Below are 20,989 nucleotides of genomic sequence, written 5' to 3'. Positions count from 1 at the left end.
GTGTTGACTTCTTCAACAGCGTACCGAGACAGTTTAGAGAACTCCCTGACATAGGTCAGGATTGCCTTGTCCTTCTGCTCGAGACTTTCAAATTCTCGACGCTTCAGCTCCACTATACTTTCAGGGACATTGGATTCCCTGAACTTCCTCGTGAATTCCTCCCAGGTAAATACCTTTCCAGCCGGATAAACGGCTACAATATTGTCCCACCATGATGCGGCAGGTCCACATAGCAGATGGGTAGCATAACGAACCTTCTCTTGGTCGTTACATCCAACGGTGTTGAGCTTTCGCTCAGTATCCATCAGCCAATCTTCCGCGTCCATTGGCTCGGGCGCGTATGCAAAAGATATAGGCTTAGTGTTTTGGAAGTGTGCTAATGTGACTCCCGGGTTCTCAGGTCTTTCCACCCTGTTTTGCTGCAGCAAATCATGGAAGAATTTGTTCTGCTGCTCCAGTGTTACACGCTGTCTCTCCTCTACCAGCTGCATGTACTGGATAAAATTTTGCTGCGTCATGGGTGGTGGTGGTGGTGGAAACTGATCTCTGGCTGCACCCTCAGCCTCTTCCCTTTGTTTTGCTTCGCGCTCCATGCGCTGCGCTTCGGTCTCCTCTCCTAACGTTCCCGACATGACCCCCTAGTTCTGCAACACAAGATGATACTCATAATTACTCCATGCGCAAGTTTTCTGAGCTCAACATTGTGCACAGAACTAGTCACGCAATGGAAATCAAGAAGCAAATCCAAATCATACTAAACATATACCCTGTATATACATGCATAAGTGGTCTTATTACAATACTCAAGTCGATGTGAGTATGCAAACTCACTTATTAAAGTATATGTACAAATTTATACAAATATTACAAACTATAATACACGTGGTACTTGTGTATTATAGCCTCGCCTCCCTTGGTGGACTCTAGTCGATCTTCACTCCCGGTACATTCCAGGCTTCCATCCGGTCGAACGTGTCGTCCTCCTGATAGACCCTGGAACATAAGGTCTCCCCGTTGGCTTGTAATCCGAATCCGATGATGATCCTAAGGAGAAATCAGTGTTCACAAACTGATCGTTGAGTGCATCATAGTCCACCCATCGGGTGTACTCTCCTGTAGCCACACCATAAGGGTTACCAAAACTCATACCCGACTCAACTTGTGTCGGATATCCTCTATCCACTCCCTCATTACTAGGATAGTTCTGGTTCTGGGTTTCTGCGTCATCATTCATCTCCCCATCATAATACTCAGTAGTACTATGGGTTCCAGTATCATATCCCCAACGCCAACCCCTGGAATTCTCGATAGGAGTCTCGGAACGCTGCTTGTTTCCGGATTCCTCTCCGCCCTCGTATCCCCCATAGGAACTACCCAGGTAGTTCCCAGGTGTAGCAGGTGTGGTTTCACGTGCAAGTGGATCAATACTGATATAATCACCAGCTGAATAAACTGGTGTGTGCACCACATTCTCCATAGGTTCTTTCCCCCTACTCTCCTCCTTGGGTTCAGTGAATTCCTCAAGCATCGTATCAATTGCTCCTATCAGATGATGGTTCAACTGAAAGAGTAATGATATGAAGTTGCGGCTATTATCCATATATTTTGCCGCTGCTATGGGTTTGCGTTTAGCATATTTGTAGTGGTTGAGCATGGGATCTTCTTCCTCCTGATTATGAGGAATATGGGAGAACTCGGAATCCATAAGCTCCTTCGTCTTATGTTCCCGTATGTCGGTTATGGCTCTCATAACAGCTATATGGTAAGCTGTATTGGTTGTCCTTGCTTCCCCAGCTGGCATGACTACGCTCATTCCCAAAGATTCGGGAAGTCGCAGTCCTACCCTGCACTTGGCCAATACAGGACCATCATAGAACATGTATTTCTTTACTGGAATCTGGGGATCGCACCCAAATTCCAGTAACATGGCTCGTAGGATATCTGCAAGTCCTCCTTGGTACTCGTTCAGTGTGGAATCCATAACTTTCACGTTTCTTCCAGGACGTGAACTTGCCATGTTGGCTGTAGAAATAGAAAGATTATAAGATTAGTAATAATGCATCATAATAGAGATAATAAAGAATTATCGCACTAAAAGATATGATTGTTGTATTCTCAATTGAATATACACCATATTTTTAGAGAATTCTTTATTAGTCCTATTTGACTCCTAACGTTTGGTCCCATTTACTAGGTTCCAACCTAAGGTCAAAGCTTTTGCTCTGATACCAACTGTGGTGACCCTGCATACCACTGCATGTTGTATTATGCCAGTCATTGATATAACATTCACGAAGTACCATTCCGCAAATATTACATCCCTCAGAGTAGTACAACAGAACATAGCAGGGTCCATAACTCATTCACTTATTATTACAAGCATAAAACATATATTGTCTTGGAGCTCCTCTTGAGTCTTAAGAGGGATACTCCTGGGTTCGAGGTGAACCCAACTCAGCTTACAATATAGGAGTCTCATTAAACTATACATTTATTGCCTCGAGCAGCTAAATACTAAGAGTTCGGGCTGCTCGGCTACTACTACTACTCTCGGATATCTCTAGGCTTGTTCTCCTCCGGAAGCCTCCCCGGATCCGTAGACTATGAGATAGTCTACGCCTTCAACTCCTCCTGAGAGGTCTGGTTCATCGTAGCCGATGATCTCGGCTTCTTCATTGTTGTCGTAGTCCTCCTCCAGACGATTCAGACAATCTAAGCATGGGATTTAAGAGTGGTATGAGTACGAGCGTACTCAACAAGTTCATTATAGATAAGAGGTGTTTAATGCACTAGCTACGATATTAGACTAGAAAGTCTAATACCAATGCAAGTTTTGATAAACATTTCTTCAAGAGATTGCTTTTATTTCAAAGAGCTATGTCCGTCAGCCTTCACCGGTTTACTAGAACTTCATGGAGCTCCTTTCCGGCCGCGTTCGCAGTTCCTCAATCCCGGAACAGGGAGTGACAGGTCACAGTTCTTTACACTCTGCAGAGGTGTGTTGCTTTACCCATAAGAGATCTTAACCTTGGTGCCAACCGGGCAGCTTTCCCGTCCACACTTCCTTTGGTGTGAGGCCCGGTATAAGGTCTAGCCAATCATGTTCCTCCGCTACCTCGAACACCCACCCTTTGTTGCATGCCCCGACCCTGGGTCCACGTCGGTCCCATTATTCCCGTAATTTCAGGGTGGACCCCGACCACGACGACAGTGCTGGGCTCTACCATACACTCCTACGCCGGTAGCTGCAACCCATCATAGACCGCATTACCGTGGGGAATTAGAATGGGATCCCCACCCTCCGGTTGTTCCGCAAGACACAACTGCTACGGCAAGCAATGCTTTACCGTGGGGAATTAGAATGGGATCCCCACCCTCCGGTTGTTCCGCCAGACACAACTGCTACGGTAAGCGCATCCGTTGATGAACGAGAGGTGGAAACACTTTTGACTACTCCGTCCCACTCCGGATCTTATGGTTAACACGGTTATTACGGCACAAGAATCACTGGCGACATTTGTTGTTTAATCCTAGAGGGATATAAACCCGTGCAATGGAACCTCCACCATATCAACACAATCCATGGTTCCATTGCCCACCACATAGTCATATTCATAGTTATGAAAGTAGTGGTTTTGATTTTTATGCAATAGTGATAACCATAATACTTTGCAAGTAATTTGATAGAAATACTCAAATGACATGAGCAAGTGATGAACTTGCCTGAACACTGCAAAGTTTTGCAGTTGGAAGGTGTGGACTGACCCTTGTCCTCTGGTTCTGAAAAATATCATCATTGTCCGATAAGGGCAATGGTTAAAGAAGCAATTATGCATGATTCCATTTTTAGGGTTTGTTCCCCCCTTCCGATGTCTTTATTATTTCATGTAAGAGGTTAATACTAAGAGTAATTTAGGGATACTTGATTTAAAGTAAAATACAACCTTGAAGTGTTGTCAAGGTGTTTTTAAAGTCCAAATGCATTAGTGGACTTATTTTCATTATTGAAAATAATATGTGTGATTTAAATCATCAATTTAAGACTTATTCTTCTTTGTCTTCAAAAATTCTCTTTGATATTTTATTTAAATAGAGAATTTTATGCTGATTAATTTTCATATTTTTACTTATTTTTTTAGAGCTGTATTTTATTTTCTAAAATTCTTGGAAATTCTCATTTAAATGGGTATTTTGGAAATGTCCAAAATACCCCTCGGGCCCACCTGTCAGGCGGCCGAGCTGGTTAGGTTGGACCAGCCCACTGGGCTCGGTCCAACCGACCCAGTCGCGTCGTCTTCGTCCCTCACTCTCTAACCCTAATCCCCTTCGGCTCCCGCGACCAAAATCGCCTCCGCCGTCGCCGCTTTATTTCAGCCGCCTCCGGCCGTTGCCGGCGATGAGGTGCGGCGGATCTGGACCGCCACACGACGGCGCACCAGATCCTCCGGCTCGATCTGTTCATCGTCTCCTTCGTCGTTCGCCCCCGTCGCGTTCTCCCGCACGGCCAGGAGGTTGCGCGGTGATGTGCTGCTCTCCGGCGACACTGGTGCCGTGACGCCGCTGTGCCGGTGATGGGGTGCTCGTGCTCGGCGATGCCAGGCCAGGCGCGGCTTGGCGCTGCCGTGGGTGGCCTGTGCCGCCGTGCCGCCATGGCACGCCGGTGCTCTGCGCCAGGTACACGCCTCCAATACTCTCTTGCTTCCTCCTTCTCTGTGCTCTGCTCTAGGGGTTGCCGTGCCTCTCCCATGGAGATCTTTGTGCCGTGCCGCTTGCGCTTCTTTGTGCATGCGTGTGTCTTTCTTCTTTGTATACAGTTAGCTTCTTCTTTGTTGCTCTGCTGCTATGCTACTGTGCCTATGTGGCTGTGCTTCTGCTGTTCTTTCTCCATTATTAGCTGTTGCAACTCATGAGCTCTTTCTCTTGATCATGCTGTGGTGCTCTGTGTAATTTAGTGGCTCCTGCTGTTGCTTGGTGTACTATGCCTCTCCTGTACATGCCATTGCTTGCCCCTGACTTGATCATGCTGTGATGATCCTTGCCTTTGGCAAGTGCCAGTGCTCCTGATGAGATTTTATCTGTGCTTTAATTCATGGACATGCTCATTTGAGCCTAGTTGTTAATTTAACTGCCCCTTTCTTTGGTGAAGTGCTTCTGGATACAATTGTGCTGCCTGATGCCCTTATCTGTGATGCAATTGTTCAGTTATATGATTAATTTAATTGTCTGTCCATGTGTTAATGCTTAGAATGAGTTCTAGCATTCAGCAGCATGCTCTAGCAAGCTTTAATGATCATGTGAGCATCAATAGCTGATCATTGGATTGATTACCTGTTGCCTGTGCCTTGCTGTTACTTCTCTCTGTGTATAAGTGTGGCACAGATCCTTGTTGTTGCTTGCTCAAGCATCAGCTGATGCTTGCAATGATCCTCTGGATCATGTGCATGGTTCAGATGACTTGGTTACTTGTATAATTCATTTATCTGTATTACCTTGCTTTGTTTGATGGATAAATGAGATGAACTGCTTGCAGTGATGATTCTTGTAATAAACTTGATGGAGCTAGAGGGATGCCAACAGTGGTTGGGGACCCTAGCTCATCTTTGAACCCAAATCTGGGTGATGATATTTGTGCTTGGCTTGGTGGTTTGGCTGTTTTAGTGGTTGAGGTGACCCTGGCAATATTCATATGCTGCCCAAGGGTAGCTCCCCTCTTGTTGATTTGCTGTGGCTCACTAACTGCTTTCTGGGTGATCCATTTATTGGATTGCCAGTAGCCTTTGCTGTTGAAATCAAATAGACAAGGATTTGTCTATGTCTGATGGCCAATTAGCTATAGGTGCTAAGTGTGTGCAACTGGGCTGACTTGTGCTTTCATCTCTTGCTGGATTTCTACAGTTATGCAATTATTGTTATATCTGTTGTTCCCTTTTGATGATTGACCAGTGGCCCTTCTACTCTTGCTTGCACCATATGGTTTAATAACCAAATGATGACACAATCTTGGGTATCACACCCTGTTGATCATGTGTGTGCTTGATGCATATGCTTATTTATGAACAAAACCATCTGGTTTGTCCATGATGCTTGGTATACCTCACTCCAGCTCCTAGAAATAGTGTGTTGATGTAGAGGTTTTGCTTCTGGTGATTTGCTTGACTTGCCCTGCTCCTCCTTGTGGCTTGATTCTTGGTTTGGTTCAGTGGTGAGTTTGGACAGGTTGAACAAAGACCTTGTTTGTTCTTCTTGTTCTAGCTGTTCTTGCTGTTCTTGATGTCTTACCCTGTTGCTTGTCGATGGATGAAGCAAATGGCTAGGGTTTTGGCTGTGAAAAGCTTATATATGGCTGGCCTTTGCTTCCCTGCTCGACAGCTTAGCCTGGCATGTGTTGGTGACTCCCCCTGTGTGAGTGTGCTGGTGAGCATGCACACATGCAGTGTGAGCTGCCTGTGTGTGTGTGTGTTCCTGATACTTTGCACTTGGCTTGGAGAGGATCAGCTCGGCAGAGCTGTGAGCATATCCTCTCTGTTGCCATTTTCTTTCTAACATGCCAGGTGGCACTGCCACTTGGCATAATTGTTGCTTTGCTTTTTATGTGCAGGGAATCAAGTTGATGATCAAAATGGATATGGAGATCATCAAATCCAAGATCAAGTGAAGATGATCTTGTAGTATTTAGGATAGGATACATCCTTGTACTTTTCTTTGTTGTAATTTTCTTTTGTTTTTCAATTTCACTAATTCTTGTAATGTGTTGTAATATTCATTTATTTCCATTATGAATATTGTAAAGACAATGTATCTTGTGTGTTAATCAATAAAGCTCAAAGTTTTCTCTAATGAGCTTTACTTTACTTTAATTGCTTATATTGTTTATAATTTATATTTTACTTAATGAATTTCCTCACAATTCAATATTTAGGGTATTTATTTAACATTTGAATTTGAAATTCAAATTCATCATTGGTTTGAATTCAACCATGTCACTTTATTTAGAATTCAATTATGCAATCTCTCCCCTCTCTTCTCAAAACCCTAAACTAGTGGAGTGAGTTGCAAGTTTGTCGCACTCTCGAAACCCTAACCCTGTAAGGTGTCGAGAGAGAAACTTGTCCTCCTTCAATGCAGTTTTGGTTAAAAGCGCGAAATTTCCCCAGAATTTACAATGCCATGCACATCCCTTTCTAAAATCTACCCCTCGATCGTCTCTAAACCTGGGACATTACAGCCCTCGTGGCACCCCCTGACCTACCCTTCCGCCTACTTAAGCCTTCGTCGATAATAACTCCAGTACCGAGAGCCACGATACAGAAAACCTTCCAGAGACGCCGCCGCCGCCAATCCCATCTCGGGGGATTCAGGAGATCGCCTCCGGCACCCTGCCGGAGAGGGGAATCATCTCCCGGAGGTCTCTTCATCGCCATGATCGCCTCCGGATCGATGTGTGAGTAGTTCACCCCTGGACTATGGGTCCATAGCAGTAGCTAGATGGTCGTCTTCTCCTCATTGTGCTATCATGTTAGATCTTGTGAGCTGCCTATCATGATCAAGATCATCTATTTGTAATGCTACATGTTGTGTTTGTTGGGATCCGATAAATATTGAATACTATGTCAAGTTGATTATCAATCTATCATATATGTTATTTATGGTCTTGCATGCTCTCCGTTGCTAGTAGAGGCTCTGGCCAAGTTGATACTTGTGACTCCAAGAGGGGGTATTTATGCTCGATAGTGGGTTCATGCCTCCATTAAATCTGGGACAGTGACAGAAAGTTCTAAGGTTGTGGATGTGATGTTGCCACTAGGGATAAAACATCGATGCTTTGTCTAAGGATATTTGTGTTGATTACATTACGCACCATACTTAATGCAATTGTCTGTTGTTTACAACTTAATACTGGAGGGGGTTCGGATGATAACCTGAAGGTGGACTTTTTAGGCATAGATGCATGCTGGATAGCGGTCTATGTACTTTGTCGTAATGCCCTAATTAAATCTCATAGTACTCATCATGATATATGTATGTGCATTGTTATGCCTTCTTTATTTGTCAATTGCCCAACTGTAATTTGTTCACCCAACATCTGTTTATCTTATGGGAGAGATGTGGTGACCCTGCATACCACTGCATGTTGTAGTATGCCAGTCGTTGATATAACATTCACGAAGTACCATTCCGCAAATATTACATCCCTCAGAGTAGTAAAACAGAACATAGCAGGGTCCATAACTCATTCACTTATTATTACAAGCATCAAACATATATTGTCTTGGAGCTCCTCTTGGGTCCTCAGAGGGATACTCCTGGGTTCGAGGTGAACCCAACTTAGCTTACAACAGACGAGTCTCATTAAACTATACATTTATTGCCTCGAGCAGCTAAATATTAAGAGTTCGGGCTGCTCGGTTACTACCACTACTGGATGTCTCTAGGCTTGATCTCCTCCGGAAGCCTCCCCGGATCCGTAGACTATGAGATAGTCTACGCCTTCAACACCTCCTGAGAGGTCTGGTTCATCGTAGCCGATGATCTCGGCTCCTTCATTGCTATCGTAGTCCTCGTCCAGACGATTCAGACAATCTAAGCATGGGATTTAAGAGTGGCATGAGTACGAGCGTACTCAACAAGTTCATTATAGATAAGAGGTGTTTAATGCACTAGCTACGATATTAGACCAGAAAGTCTAGTACCAATGCAAGTTTTGATAAACATTTCTTCAAGAGATTGTTTTTATTTCAAAGAGCTATGTCCGTCAGCCTTCACCGGTTTACTAGAACTTCATGGAGCTCCTTTCCGGCCGCGTTCGCAGTTCCTCAATCCCGGAACAGGGAGTGACAGGTCACAGTTCTTTACACTCTGCAGAGGTGTGTTGCTTTACCCATAAGAGATCTTAACCTTGGTGCCAACCGGGCAGCTTTCCCGTCCACACTTCCTTCGGTGTGAGGCCCGGTATAAGGTCTAGCCAATCATGTTCCTCCGCTACCTCGAACACCCACCCTTTGTTGCATGCCCCGACCCTGGGTCCACGTCGGTCCCATTATTCCTGTAGATTTCAAGGTGGACCCCGACCACGACAACGATCTTGGGCTCTACCATACACTCCTACGCCGGTAGCTGCAACCCATCCTAGACCGCAATACCGTGGGGACTTAGGACTCCCCAGCCTCACCATCTTGCTCCTTCGGGCGACAAGTGTACTACGGACTATGCCGTGGGGACTTAGGACTCCCCAGCCTCACCAGCTTGCCCCCTTGGATTACAAGTGTACTACGGTAAAGCGCATCCGTTGATGAACGAGAGGTGGAAACACTTTTGACTACTCCGTCCCACTCCGGATCTTATGGTTAACACGAGTATTACGGCACAAGAATCACTGGCGACATTTGTTGTTTAATCCTAGATGGATATAAACCCGTGCAATGGAACCTCCACCATATCAACACAATCCATGGTTCCGTTGCCCACCACATAGTCATATTCATAGTTATGAAAATAGTGGTTCTTGATTTTTTATGCAATAGTGATAACCATAATACTTTGCAAGCAATTTGATAGAAATACTCAAATGGCATGAGCAAGTGATGAACTTGCCTGAACACTGCAAAGTTTTGTTGTTGGAAGGTGTGGACTGACCCTTGTCCTCTGTTTCTGAAAAATAGCATCATTGTCCGATAAGGGCAATGGTTAAAGAGGCAATTATGCATGATTCCATTTTTAGGGTTTGCTCCCCCCTTCCGATGTCGATATTATTTCATGTAAGAGGTTAATATTAAGAACAATTTGGGGATACTTGATTTAAAGTAAAATACAACCTTGAAATGTTGTCAAGGTGTTTTTAAAATCCAAATGCATTAATGGACTTATTATCATTATTGAAAATAATATGTGTAATTTAAATCATTATTTAAATCATCAAATTAAGACTTATTCTTCTTTGTCTTCAAAAATTCTCTTTGATATTTTAATTAGATAGAGAATTTTATGCTGATCTATTTCCATATTTTTAATTATTTTTTAGAGCTATTTAACATTTCTTACATAATTTCAAAGTTTCTGTATTTCTTGGAATTAGGAAATGACCTAAATGCCCTTGGGCCCTGATGTCTATGGGAGCTTCTATTCTTGTAGACAGTGTTGGGCCTTGATGCGCGTGATTGACGTATTGTCTTTTCGTTCGACACGCGTCCGTTGGGAACCCCAAGAGGAAGGTGTGATGCGCACAGCGGCAAGTTTCCCTCAGTAAGAAACCAAGGTTTAATCGGACCAGTAGGAGTCAAGAAGCACGTTGAAGGTTGATGGCGGCGAGATGTAGTGCGGCGCAACACCAGGGATTCCGGCGCCAACGTGGAACCTGCACAACACAACCAAAGTACTTTGCCCCAACGAAACAGTGAGGTTGTCAATCTCACCGGCTTGCTGTAATAAAGGATTAACCGTATTGTGTGGAAGATGATTGTTTGCAGAGAAAACAGTAAAACAAGTATTGCAGTAGATTGTATTTCAGTAAAGAGAATTGGACCGGGGTCCACAGTTCACTAGAGGTGTCTCTCCCATAAGACGAACAGCATGTTGGGTGAACAAATTACAGTTGGGCAATTGACAAATAAAGAGAGCATGACAATGCACATACATATCATGATGAGTATAGTGATATTTAATTGGGCATTACGACAAAGTACATAGACCGCCATCCAACTGCATCTATGCCTAAAAAGTCCACCTTCAGGTTATCATCCGAACCCCCTCCAGTATTAAGTTGCAAACAACAGACAATTGCATTAAGTATGGTGCGTAATGTAATCAACAACTACATCCTTAGACATAGCATCAATGTTTTATCCCTAGTGGCAACAGCACAACACAACCTTAGAACTTTCTGTCACTGTCCCAGGTGTCAATGCAGGCATGAACCCACTATCGAGCATAAGTACTCCCTCTTGGAGTTACAAGCATCTACTTGGCCAGAGCATCTACTAGTAACTGAGAGCATGCAAGATCATAAACAACACATAAGCATAACTTTGATAATCAACATAACAAGTATTCTCTATTCATCGGATCCCAACAAACGCAACATATAGAATTACAGATAGATGATCTTGATCATGTTAGGCAGCTCACAAGATCCGACAATGATAGCACAATGGGGAGAAGACAACCATCTAGCTACTGCTATGGACCCATAGTCCAGGGGTAGACTACTCACACATCACACCGGAGGCGACCATGGCGGCGTAGAGTCCTCCGGGGGATGATTCCCCTCTCCGGCAGGGTGCCGGAGGCGATCTCCTGGATCCCCCGAGATGGGATCGGCGGCGACGGCGTCTCAGTAAGGTTTTCCGTATCGTGGCTCTCGGTACTGGGGGTTTCGTCACGGAGGCTTTAAGTAGGCGGAAGGGCAAGTCAAGAGGCGACACGGGGGGCCCACACCATAGGCCGGCGCGGCCAGGGGTGGGGCCGCGCCGCCCTAGGGTTTGGCCTCCCCGTGGCCCCTCTTCGTCTCATCTTCGGACTTCTGGAAGCTTCGTGGAAAAATAGGCCCCTGGGCTTTGATTTCGTCCAATTCCGAGAATATTTCCTTACTAGGATTTCTGAAACCAAAAACAGCAGAAAACAGCAACTGGCACTTCGGCATCTTGTTAATAGGTTAGTTCCAGAAAATGCACGAATATGACATAAAGTGTGCATAAAACATGTAGATAACATCAATAATGTGGCATGGAACATAAGAAATTATCGATACGTCGGAGACGTAGCAGCGTCCCCAAGCGTAGTTCTGCTCGTCCCGCGCAGGGGAAGCGATAACACAGATAATTTCTGGAGTGACATGCCATCATAATCTTGATCATACTATTTGTAAAGCATATGTAGTGAATGCAGCGATCAAAACAATATGTATGACATGAGTAAACAAGTGAATCATAAAGCAAAGACTTTTCATGAATAGCACTTCAAGACAAGCATCAATAAGTCTTGCATAAGAGTTAACTCATAAAGCAATAATTCAAAGTAAAGGTATTGAAGCAACACAAAAGAAGATTAAGTTTCAGCGGTTGCTTTCAACTTGTAACATGTATATCTCATGGATATTGTCAACATAGAGTAATATAATAAGTGCAATAAGCAAGTATGTAGGAATCAATGCACAGTTCACACAAGTGTTTGCTTCTTGAGGTGGATAGAAATAGGTGAACTGTCTCAACATTGAAAGTAAAAGAATGGTCCTCATAGAGGAAAAGCATCGATTGCTATATTTGTGCTAGAGCTTTGATTTTGAAAACATGAAACAATTTTGTCAACGGTAGTAATAAAGCATATGCATCATGTAAATTATATCTTATAAGTTGCAAGCCTCATGCATAGTGTACCAATAGTGCCCGCACCTTGTCCTAATTAGCTTGGACTACCTGGATTATCACTGCAATACATATGCTTTAACCAAGTTTCACAAAGGGGTACCTCTATGCCGCCTGTACAAAGGTCTAAGGAGAAAGCTCGCATTTGGATTTCTCGCTTTTGATTATTCTCAACTTATACATCCATACCGGGACAACATAGACAACAGATAATGGACTCCTCTTTTAATGCTTTAAGCATTTGACAACAATTAATTCTTTTCTCATTAGAGATTTGAGGATATTTGTCCAAAACTGAAACTTCCACCATGAATCATGGCTTTAGTTAGCGGCCCAATGTTCTTCTCTCACAATATGCATGCTCAAACCATTCAACTCAGTGTAGATCGCCCTTACTTCAGACAAGACGAACATGCATAGCAACTCACATGAAATTCAACAATGAGTTGATGGCGTTCCCCAGTGAACATGGTTATCGCACAACAAGCAACTTAATAAGAGATAAAGTGCATAATTACATATTCAATACCACAATAGTTTTTAAGCTATTTGTCCCATGAGCTATATATTGCAAAGGTAAATGATGGAATTTTAAAGGTAGCACTCAAGCAATTTACTTTGGAATGGCGGGAAAATACCATGTAGTATAGGTAGGTATGGTGGACACAAATGGCATAGTGGTTGGCTCAAGTATTTTGGATGCATGAGAAGTATTCCCTCTCGATACAAGGTTTAGGCTAGCAAGGCTTATTTGAAACAAACACAAGGATGAACCGGTGCAGCAAAACTCACATAAAAGACATATTGAAAACATTATAAGACTCTACACCGTCTTCCTTGTTGTTCAAACTCAATACTAGAAATTATCTAGAATTTAGAGAAACCAAATATGCAAACCAAATTTTAGCATGCTCTATGTATTTCTTCATTAATGGGTGCAAAGCATATGATGCAAGAGCTTAAACATGAGCACAACAATTGCCAAGTATCACATTACCCAAGACATTTATAGCAATTACTACATGTATCATTTTCCAATTCCAACCATATAACAATTTAACGAAGGAGAAACTTCGCCATGAATACTATGAGTAGAAACCAAGGACATACTTGTCCATATGCTACAGCGGAGCGTGTATCTCTCCCATAAAGTGAATGCTAGGATCCATTTTATTCAAACAAAACAAAAACAAAAACAAACCGACGCTCCAAGAAAAAGCACATAAGATGTGATGGAATAAAAATATAGTTTCAGGGGAGGAACCTGATAATGTTGTCGATGAAGAAGGGGATGCCTTGGGCATCCCCAAGCTTAGACGCTTGAGTCTTCTTGATATATGCAGGGGTGAACCACCGGGTGCATCCCCAAGCTTAGAGCTTTCACTCTCCTTGATCATGTTGCATCATACTCCTCTCTTGATCCTTGAAAACTTCCTCCACACCAAACTCGAAACAACTCATTAGAGGGTTAGTGCACAATATAAATTGACATATTCAGAGGTGACACAATCATTCTTAACACTTATGGACATTGCATAATGCTACTGGACATTAGTGGATCAAAGAAATTCATCCAACATAGCGAAAGAGGCAATGCGAAATAAAAGGCAGAATCTGTCAAAACAGAACAGTTCGTATTGACGAATTTTAAAATGGCACCAGACTTGCTCAAATGAAAATGCTCAAATTGAATGAAAGTTGCGTACATATCTGAGGATCATGCACGTAAATTGGCATAATTTTCTGAGCTACCTATAGGGAGATAGACCCAGATTCGTGACAGCAAAGAAATCTGGAACTGCGCAGTAATCCAAATCTAGTACTTACTTTTCTATCAACGGCTTAACTTGGCACAACAAAACACAAAACTAAGATAAGGAGAGGTTGCTACAGTAGTAAACAACTTCCAAGACACAAAATAAAAACAAAGTACTGTAGGTAAAAAAAACATGGGTTGTCTCCCATAAGCGCTTTTCTTTAACGCCTTTCAGCTAGGCGCAGAAAGTGTGTATCAAGTATTATCGAAGGGTGGTACTTCTACAGCGGGGTGCGGAGTTTTCTCAACCAGGCATAGTATATTAGATACATAAGTTTTAGCATCTCCCTTTTCATTAGTTTTAGGCGTGCTACTCTCATCAAACAAATTTTCGGGAACAAGCCAAGCATAGTTATTTTCTAGCGCATCATTCATAGCTAGGAGCTTACATGGTATTGGTGCTTTGATCTCTCCACCATCATCAATATTATTAGTGTATCTTATTCTATCCATATCCATCTTTTCAAGGAGACTAACAAAATTAGTAGGAGAACCAAGCATATTAAATTTAGCAAAGACCTTTCTAGCTTCTCTTGCTAGACCACCAAATTCTCTAAGAAGGGTTTCTAAAACAAAATCTTTCTTTTCCCCTTCTTCCATATCACTAAGTGTGAAAAACATGTGTTGGATTATAGGATTAAGATTAACAAATTTAGTTTCCAACAAGCGAACTAAATGCGCAGCAGCAATTTCATAAGTAGGCGCAAGGTCTACCAAGTGTCTATCTTCAAAATTTTCAATGGTACTAACATGGTTGAAGAATTCTTCTATATTATTTCTCCCAACTATAGACCCACGTCCTACCGGTATGTTCTTTGTGGTAAAATTAAAAGGAAACATGATGAAATAAGTAAAGTAAATGCTAGTAAACTAATTTTTTTGTGTTTTCGATATAGCAAACAAGATAGCAAATAAAGTAAAACTAGCAACTAATTTTTTTGTATTTTGATATAAGTGCAGCAAACAAAGTAGTAAATAAAACTAAGCAAGACAAAAACAAAGTAAAGAGATTGAGAAGTGGAGACTCCCCTTGCAGCGTGTCTTGATCTCCCCGGCAACGGCGCCAGAAATTTGCTTGATGCGCGTGATTGACGTATTGTCTTTTCGTTCGACACGCGTCCGTTGGGAACCCCAAGAGGAAGGTGTGATGCGCACAGCGGCAAGTTTCCCTCAGTAAGAAACCAAGGTTTAATCGGACCAGTAGGAGTCAAGAAGCACGTTGAAGGTTGATGGCGGCGAGATGTAGTGCGGCGCAACACCAGGGATTCCGGCGCCAACGTGGAACCTGCACAACACAACCAAAGTACTTTGCCCCAACGAAACAGTGAGGTTGTCAATCTCACCGGCTTGCTGTAACAAAGGATTAACCGTATTGTGTGGAAGATGATTGTTTGCAGAGAAAACAGTAAAACAAGTATTGCGATGGGATTGTATTTCAGTAAAGAGAATTGGACCGGGGTCCACAGTTCACTAGAGGTGTCTCTCCCATAAGACGAACAGCATGTTGGGTGAACAAATTACAGTTGGGCAATTGACAAATAAAGAGAGCATGACAATGCACATACATATCATGATGAGTATAGTGAGATTTAATTGGGCATTACGACAAAGTACATAGACCGCCATCCAACTGCATCTATGCCTAAAAATTCCACCTTCAGGTTATCATCCGAACCCCCTCCAGTATTAAGTTGCAAACAACAGACAATTGCATTAAGTATGGTGCGTAATGTAATCAACAACTACATCCTTAGACATAGCATCAATGTTTTATCCCTAGTGGCAACAGCACAACACAACCTTAGAACTTTCTGTCACTGTCCCAGGTGTCAATGCAGGCATGAACCCACTATCGAGCATAAGTACTCCCTCTTGGAGTTACAAGCATCTACTTGGCCAGAGCATCTACTAGTAACGGAGAGCATGCAAGATCATAAACAACACATAAGCATAACTTTGATAATCAACATAACAAGTATTCTCTATTCATCGGATCCCAACAAACGCAACATATAGAATTACAGATAGATGATCTTGATCATGTTAGGCAGCTCACAAGATCCGACAATGATAGCACAATGGGGAGAAGACAACCATCTAGCTACTGCTATGGACCCATAGTCCAGGGGTAGACTACTCACACATCACACCGGAGGCGACCATGGTGGCGTAGAGTCCTCCGGGGGATGATTCCCCTCTCCGGCAGGGTGCCGGAGGCGATCTCCTGGATCCCCCGAGATGGGATCGGCGGCGACGGCGTCTCAGTAAGGTTTTCCGTATCGTGGCTCTCGGTACTGGGGGTTTCGTCACGGAGGCTTTAAGTAGGCGGAAGGGCAAGTCAAGAGGCGGCACGGGGGGCCCACACCATAGGCCGGCGCGGCCAGGGGTGGGGCCGCGCCGCCCTAGGGTTTGGCCACCCCGTGGCCCCTCTTCGTCTCGTCTTCGGACCACGGAAGCTTCGTGGAAAAATAGGCCCCTGGGCTTTGATTTCGTCCAATTCCGAGAATATTTCCTTACTAGGATTTCTGAAACCAAAAACAGCAGAAAACAGAATCGGCACTTCGGCATCTTGTTAATAGGTTAGTTCCAGAAAATGCACGAATATGACATAAAGTGTGCATAAAACATGTAGATAACATCAATAATGTGGCATGGAACATAAGAAATTATCGATACGTCGGAGACGTATCAGGCCTCCAAGAGCAGAGGTTTGTAGAACAGCAGCAAGTTTCCCTTAAGTGGATCACCCAAGGTTTATCGATCTCAGGGAGGAAGAGGTCAAAGATATCCCTCTCATGCAACCCTGCAACCACAAAGCAAGAAGTCTCTTGTGTCCCCAACACACCTAATAGGTGCACTAGTTCGGCGAAGAGATAGTGAAATACAAGTGGTATGAATAAGTAGTAGCAACGACACCAGAAAAGTGCTTTGCCCAGAACAGTAAACAAGCAGTAGTAACGCAGCAGTAGTAACGCAGTAAAACAGTAAACAAGCAGCGATAGCAGTATCAAGGAACAAGGCCTAGGGATTACACTTTCACTAGTGGACACTCTCAACATTGATCACATAACAGAATAGATAAATGCATACTCTACACTTTTGTTGGATGATGAACACATTGCGTAGGATTACACGAACCCTCAATGCCGGAGTTAACAAGCTCCACAATAATGCTCATATTTTAGTAACCTTTAGTGTAAGATAGATCAAAAGACTAAACCAAGTACTAGCATAGCATGCACACTGTCACCTTCATGCATATGTAGGAGGAATAGATCACATCAATATTATCATAGCAATAGTTAACTTCGCAATCTACAAGAGATCATGATCATAGCATAAACCAAGTACTAACACGGTGCACACACTGTCACCTTTGCACACATGCAGGAGGAATAAAACTACTTTAATAACATTGCTAGAGTAGCACATAGATAAATTGTGATACAAACACATTGCAATCATAAAGAGATATAAATAAGCACCTCACTATGCCATTCAACAGTGAATAAGTATTCTGTGAAATATAGCCTAAGAGACCCACACGGTGCACACACTGTCACCTTTACACACGTGGGACAAGGAGTCTCCGGAGATCACATAAGTAAAACTCACTTGACTAGCATAGTGACATCTAGATTACAAGCATCATCATATGAATCTCAATCATGTAAGGCAGCTCATGAGATTATTGTATTGAAGCACATAGGAGAGAGATGAACCACATAGCTACCGGTACAGCCCCGAGCCTCGATGGAGAACTACTCCCTCTTCATGGGAGCAGCAGCGGTGATGAAGATGGCGGTGGAGATGGCAGCGGTGTCGATGGAGAAGCCTTCCGGGGGCACTTCCCCGCTCCGGTAGGGTGCCGGAACAGAGACTCCTGTCCCCCAGATCTTGGCTTCGCGATGGCGGCGGCTCTGGAAGGTTTTCCGTATCGTGGTTTTTTCGCATCAGGGGTTTCGCGACGGAGGCTTTATATAGGCGAAGAGGCGGCGCAGGAGGGTCGAAGGGGTGGCCACACCATAGGCTGGCGCGGCCAGGGCCCAGGCCGCGCCACCCTATCATCTGGGGCCCACAGGGCCCCCCTCTGGCGGCTCTCGGGTGTTCTGGATGCTTCCGGTGAAAATAGGAACCTTGGTCTTGATTTCGTCCGATTCCGAGAATATTTCGTTACTAGGATTTCTGAAACCAAAAACAGCAGAAAACAGCAACTGGCACTTCGGCATCTTGTTAATAGGTTAGTTCCAGAAAATGCACGAATATGACATAAAGTGTGCATAAAACATGTAGGTATCATCAATAATATGGCATAGAACATAAGAAATTATCGATACGTCGGAGACGTATCAAGCATCCCCAAGCTTAGTTCTGCTCGTCCCGAGCAGGTAAAACGATAACAAAGATAATTTCTGAAGTGATATGCCATCATAACCTTTATCATACTATTTGTAAACATATGTAGTGGATGCAGCGATCAAAACAATGGTAATGACATGAGTAAACAAGTGAATCATAAAGCAAAGACTTTTCATGAATAGTACTTCAAGACAAGTATTAATAAGTCTTGCATAAGAGTTAACTCATAAAGCAATAAATCAGAGTAAAGGTATTGAAGCAACACAAAGGAAGATTAAGTTTCAGCGGTTGCTTTTAACTTGTAACATGTATATCTCATGGATAATTGTCAACATAGAGTAATATAACAAGTGCAATATGCAAATATGTAGGAATCAATGCACGGTTCACACAAGTGTTTGCTTCTTGAGGTGGAGAGAGATAGGTGAACTGACTCAACATAAAAGTAAAGAGAATGGTCCTTCAAAGAGGAAAGCATCGATTGCTATATTTGTGCTAGAGCTTTTATTTTGAAAACATGAAACAATTTTGTCAACGGTAGTAATAAAGCATATGAGTTATGTACATTATATCTTACAAGTTGCAAGTCTCATGCATAGTATACTAATAGTGCCCGCACCTTGTCCTAATTAGCTCGGACTACCGGATCTTTGCAATGCACATGTTTTAACCAAGTGTCACAATGGGGTACCTCCATGCCGCCTGTACAAAGGTCTAAAGAGAAAGCTCGCATTTTGGATTTCTCGCTTTTGATTATTCTCAACTTAGACATCCATACCGGGACAACATGGACAACAGATAATGGACTCCTCTTTAATGCATAAGCATGTGGCAACAATTATTATTCTCATATGAGATTGAGGATATATGTCCAAGACTGAAACTTCCACCATGGATCATGGCTTTAGTTAGCGGCCCAATGTTCTTCTCTAACAATATGCATGCTCCAACCATGAAGGTGGTAGATCTCTCTTACTTCAGACAAGACGGACATGCATAGCAACTCACATGATATTCAACAAAGAATAGTTGATGGCGTCCCCAGAAACATGGTTATCGCACAACAAGCAACTTAATAAGAGATAAAGTGCATAAGTACATATTCAATACCACAATAGTTTTTAAGCTATTTGTCCCATGAGCTATATATTGCAAAGGTGAATGATGGAATTTTAAAGGTAGCACTCAAGCAATTTACTTTGGAATGGCGGATAAATACCATGTAGTAGGTAGGTATGGTGGACACAAATGGCATAGTGGTTGGCTCAAGTATTTTGGATGCATGAGAAGTATTCCCTCTCGATACAAGGTTTAGGCTAGCAAGGTTATTTGAAACAAACACAAGGATGAACGGTACATTAAAACTCACATAAAAGACATATTGTAAACATTATAAGACTCCATACCGTCTTCCTTGTTGTTCAAAACTCAATACTAGATGTTATCTAGACTCTAGAGAAACTAAATATGCAAACCAAATTAGCAAGCTCTAAGTGTTTCTTCATTAATGGGTGCAAAGTATATGATGCAAGAGCTTAAACATGAGCACAACAATTGCCAAGTATCAAATTATCCAAGACATTTTAGAGTTACTACATGTAGCATTTTCCAATTCCAACCATATAACAAATTAACGAAGAAGAAACTTCGCCATGAATACTATGAGTAGAGCCTAAGGACATACTTGTCCATATGCTACAGCGGAGCGTGTCTCTCTCCCATAAAGTGAATGCTAGGATCCATTTTATTCAAACAAAACAAAAACAAAAACAAACCGACGCTCCAAGTAAAGTGCATAAGATGTGACGGAATAAAAATATAGTTTCAGGGGAGGAACCTGATAATGTTGTCGATGAAGAAGGGGATGCCTTGGGCATCCCCAAGCTTAGACGCTTGAGTCTTCTTAGAATATGCAGGGGTGAACCACCGGGGCATCCCCAAGCTTAGAGCTTTCACTCTTCTTGATCATAGTATATCATCCTCCTCTCTTGACCCTTGAAAACTTCCTCCACACCAAACTCGAAATAACTCATTAGAGGGTTAGTGCATAATCAAAAACTCACATATTCAGAGGTGACACAATCATTCTTAACACTTCTGGACATTGCTCAAAGCTACTGGAAGGTAATGGAACAAAGAAATCCACCCAACACAGCGAAAGAAGCAATGCGAAATAAAAGGCAGAATCTGTCAAAACAGAACAGTCCGTAAAGACGAATTTTAAAAGGGCACCAGACTTGCTCAAATGAAAATGCCCAAATTGAATGAAAGTTGCGTACATATCTGAGGATCACTCACGTAAATTGGCATAAGTTTCTGAGTTACCTACAGAGAATTAGACCCAGATTCGTGACAGCAAAGAAATCTGGAACTGCGCAGTAATCCAAATCTAGTACTTACTTTACTATCAAAGACTTTACTTGGCACAACAAAACTCAAAACTAAGATAAGGAGAGGT

Source organism: Lolium perenne, chromosome 5 (assembly GCF_019359855.2).
Source record: "Lolium perenne isolate Kyuss_39 chromosome 5, Kyuss_2.0, whole genome shotgun sequence".
Classification (NCBI taxonomy): Eukaryota; Viridiplantae; Streptophyta; class Magnoliopsida; order Poales; family Poaceae; genus Lolium; species Lolium perenne.
This window is presented reverse-complemented; position numbering follows the sequence as displayed.